We start from the raw sequence: 5,227 nt of genomic DNA on the forward strand, positions 1-5,227 counted from the left end.
AGTAAAAACCCAACATTATATGTCTCCAAGAGACTCATTTGAGGTCAGATAGTGAAAACCTTAAGATTAGAGCCCTCTGGGTCAGTCATACGCTCTCTTCAAATGCTTTAGATAAGAAGGGTGGAGTATCTATATTTATTAATAAGCATTTGAATTTCACATCAATTTGTGAAGAAAAAGACCCAGAAGGCTGATGGATCATTGTGGACGCAATCATTAATAACCTACCTGTTATCATTGTTAATGTTTATGGCCCCAATGTTCCCAACACCCTTTTTTGGTCCAATCTTCTTACAGAAGAGCCCTGACAAGCTCATTTTTTTGGTGATATGAAACAGATTCTTGACTTTTGCCTTGACTGTAAATCCTCCTCAAATTTTATCAACTCTTGGAACCGCTTCCTAAATTTATTTACAAAACCTAAACTTAATTGACTCCTGGGGCTTCTTTCATCCAGACACTAAAGATTTTACGTTCTATTCCCTTCCCCATCAATCCTTTGCCAGATTAGATTATATTTTTGTTAACTCCTTCCATTTTAAACTCTGAAAGTGGCCCAATAACTATGGCAGACCATGCGCCTGTTCACCACTCTTGATTGGATTCCCACCACTAAATTCTCTCCTAGATGGAGATTTAATTTGTTTCTAAAAGAGAAATCCTTGGTAGATAAAACCAACTCCATCATTAAATAGTTTTTCTTTTAAAATCATCCTGAGCATACCTCCATGATCAACAACTGGATTGCCTTTAAAGCTTCCCTCTGCGGTTTCATAATTCAATTTGTTGCCATTAAAGAAATGGGAATCTGAACTCACCCATAACACCCTTTTAGCCTCAAATGCCTTGTGCAATCCTACTATGTAAACCCAGATCCTAACCAGCATGAAAGCTCTTATGGCTAACGTATCAAATTCAACAAAACCTGCACTGACAATACTGCTAACGCTATACTCTGGTCCAGAACCAAATTTCACAATGGATCCAACAAAGCTGGCAAAATGTTAGCATTGTATCTAAAGAAGAAAAAAGAAAAATCCTGTATAACCCATTTTATTTCTTCTGATGGTAATAGATTAACTAAACCAAAAGAAACAATGCTTTTCTTGATTTTAACTCTAATTTATATGCCCCTGCTCCCACTTCCAACATCGCTGGAATCAATTATTTCTTTGATGCAAATACAAAGAAAAATCTTTCCAACCCGGTTTATCTATTCCCCTCCCTTGACATACCCATCTCCCTTACTGAAATCAGACAAGCAATACTTTATCTCAAACCTAATAAAGCCCCTTGCCCTGATGGATTCACCTCAGATTTTTATAAAACTTTCATTGATTCCATTGCACCGAAACTTTTAGAATTATATTTCTAGTTTGTTGAAATTGGGCAAAGCCCTGGATCCTTTAGTGAGGCCCTCTAAGTGCTTTTTCACAAACCTGACAAAGATCCATCTATAATTAAAACCTTCACCCCCATTCCTCTCATCAATTTAGAGTCAATGATTTTTGCAAAAATCCTTACAAAATTACTAGAACTATACCTCCCCAAACGTATACACCCTGATCAAACTGTTATCAAAGATCGCCATGCTTCATCTAACTCCAGACTCTTAGTTACCACTCTTGCTAATTCTCAAAATTCTCATGAACCTTTAGCCCTTCTTGCCCTCGACGCGGAGAAAGCATTTGATCGTGTCTCTTGATCTTTCATGTTCCACTCTTTAACCTGGCACGGCCTACCTCCATACTTCATCAAACTGGTCAAAATTCTTCACTCCTCACCTACCACTCACATGCTTATCAATAATTCTCTCTCCCTCCTTTCAAATTGAAAGAGGAACTCTCCAAGGCTTTCCCCTTTCTCCCTTACTATTCAATCTTGCTTTAGAACCCCTTCTTCAAAGCATCAGAATGAACACCAGCATCAAAGGTACCATTATAAATGATATCGAAATCAAATTGTCCGCTTATGCTGACTATATCCTATTTTACCTCTCTGAGCCTACCTCCTCCATCAAACATTTAATAACTACCATAAATAATGTGTACATCGTCTCTAGATACAGATTTAATTTTGATAAATCTGAGGTCATGTCTCTCACTAATGCATGTAACCCTACAAATACCCCTCTTTCTGGCTTGTCTTGGCAACCATCTCATTAAATATCTAGGGCTTCTCATCGCTAAAGATATTCACACTACTATTAATCTCAATACTAACCTAATTGAAAAAGTTACAGAAATTACAGCAAAATGGTCGCCTCTTTTCCCATCTTGGTGGGGACACCTTGATACTATTAAAATGATGATCAGTCCCATTATCCTCTATTCACAATCCATGATCGCCACTATAATTCACACCCCTTTTTACGAAAAACTTGACTCCCTTCTTAAATTCTTATGGAATCATAAAGTACCGTGCATTGCCATTAATAAATGAAGACTCCAAAATCTTCAGGTGGAGTCAAATATCCAAATTTCGAATTATATCGCAAAGCTTTTGTCCTAAAACAATTAATCTAGCTTTATTTCCCTGCTCTCCCTTTCCCACTTCCCAATGACCTCTTCCTGGCTCAACATCACTACTTTACCTTCACTACACTTTTTAAAATGTATCTGGAATAAACTCCTAATTAATTCTTACGCTAAAACCAATTATGAAAACAGTTTTCTTTGGTTCGATAAACAAATTTCCACCAAATGTAATCTCTTCACTATATTCAGATGGTACACTTCAGGCATAAAATTTGTCAAACAACTCTTCCACAATTCAGAAGTAGTCCCTTTTCCGCTGATTTCCTCGCAATATAATATTCCTACTTCAGATCTCTCCGTTTACACATCTGTAATCAAGTCAATTACTAAAGTCTTACCCATTTTCAACCAAAGATCCCCTTTTTTAAACTTCTTAATTAACAGTCCCTCTATTAGCGCTGCCAAACTTTATGTTTCTAAACAATCCCCTTCTCCAAACAAACTTAACCTTAGTATTTCCAGACAATGGGAAATCGATTGGGACCTTCAACTTACCTTGGATCATTGGACCAAAATTTGGAAAATATGTCATTCTACATCTACTACTGCCAATCTTACCCAAACCTATTTTTTCATTTTTCACTGTGCTTTTCTTACTCCTCCAAGTATCGCCACAGCTGTAGATAGTTTATCCAACAACTGTTGGTCATGTTCGTAACCTTATTCAGATTTTACTCATCCATCTAATTTTCAAATGTAAATATTTTCATGCTTTCTGGTCCATGATCTGGTCACGCATGGAATCAATCTTTCATTTAGCAGAACCACTAACGCTTGAAAATCTCATGATTGGTTCTATTGTTAATCCGGCTATTAAACAGATTGCTTCTCCTGCTCTGTTTAACTTGTTCATAAGTATTGCTTTTCAAAATATTACATGTAATTGAAGAATGCAACTAATCTATTTTACAATACCTGGTGGAATTCTATTTGCTCCATCCATCGGATAGAAAAATGTCATGCTTCTTCATTTTACTATTTGCATACATCTAACAGAAAATGGAATATGTTCATACATTATCTCAACACTCATGTATTCCTGCCCTATCCTTACCTACTGTCCTATGGCCTGTTTCTGTGTCCATGTTCCCCCGTTTTGTTTTTATTTGTTATTCAACTTTAAAATTGAATCCAACTTGATTCGGATCAAATATATAAGTTGACACTTGAAATCATATAATTGCTTAAAAATGGTTAACTGTTCTTGTACTATTTGGCTTTATACTAATCTAATACAAATTATAAACAGAAAAAAAATGCCCTTGTTGCTGGTCTTCAGCTAGTCTAGGAATTAATCAGAGAATGAAATGACCAGAGACTAAGCTTCTGTACAATTGATGAAACTAACAGCATGTTTAGTATGGCAAACTAATGGATACAATGTTTTAAATGCGCAATGCATTCAGTCCAGGTAAAATATATATTCTATACAGACATTACACCGCTTGTTACACTCTAAACCCAGGAAATCAGATTTTAAAGTGATGTCAATTATTTAGTGGTAACATTTGAGAAATACCTTCACCGATATGGGTGATAGTTACCGGTTCTAGGGAATAACAGCATTTATGGCCTTTGTGAATTATGAAACGTCTATTTGATAGAGTTTCTTCTGGGATGTTTACAATGTAATGTTGTTGGGTGTTGCGTGGTGCAACTGCAGCCTGTCTTGTCTCTTGGTGAACACTTAACTACCAAGTCACAGCTCCACATCTACCTGGACAAAAGAAAGAATGCTGTACTATGAACCTGCAGCACAACCCGAAATCCTCTTTACGCACACATCGCAATCAAGAATGGGAGCCCAATCACCACCAGCCACAGTACCAGCAGATCCACACCACCACTGGCCATCTACAAAGCCACCACACTGCAAGGCTTCGACTCCCTCCTGCAATCACTTCCCCAATAGCCGCATAGAACAATGATCTGTCGCACTGTTCTTCAAATTGGCACATTAAGCCTCTCTATAAATCAACCTGATATCAAATTATCCCAGACAAGTCCAGATCACGTGGTCCTTGGATAACCAATCACAGCAGGTGCCCCTACCACTTTGAGCTTCTTAACATGAGCCCCATGCTCATGCGGTGGGGGGCAACATCTCAGCCAAATCCATCGTATGAGTCATTTGTCGGGTTTCCTATGGTACTTGATACAACTTAAATATACTGTGGCGCAACCATAATATATTATATATTGCTGTCATGCTAGCACAAGGCATAGTCAAGATTAACACGAAGTCTATATGGAGTTTCAGAAAATTATGTTTCTTAACTTTCAAACGCTTGCATGAAAAAATGCAAATATTCCAGAGTATTATTTCGAGGCAGCTGCCTGTGCATGGGAAATGTTAGATTTCTGCATCAAAAGCTCCATAGTATGCATATTTGTTTTACTTTTATCACATTTTGAACACCTTTAAAATAGGTTTCCCCATAGGAAAAATAATTTAGGCCCACATCTCAAAATTGGCGACTTCGATTATACTAATGCTTGCCTAAATTGGTGCACTAAAAAATAAAAATCGACTTGCCAATTTTGAGATTACCAATTGAAAATCTATATAATGGTGTATGCACACTGACAACCAAGTTTGCAGCAAAAAAATAAAAAAAAGGGAAAGATTCACACAAGCCACATCCTCACCAACCAAGCCACACATATGCACAGAAACTATAACCTCACCA

The sequence above is a fragment of the Ambystoma mexicanum genome, chromosome 13 (genome assembly GCF_040938575.1).
Source record: "Ambystoma mexicanum isolate Mex_15411 chromosome 13, UKY_AmexF1_1, whole genome shotgun sequence".
Taxonomy (NCBI): Eukaryota; Metazoa; Chordata; class Amphibia; order Caudata; family Ambystomatidae; genus Ambystoma; species Ambystoma mexicanum.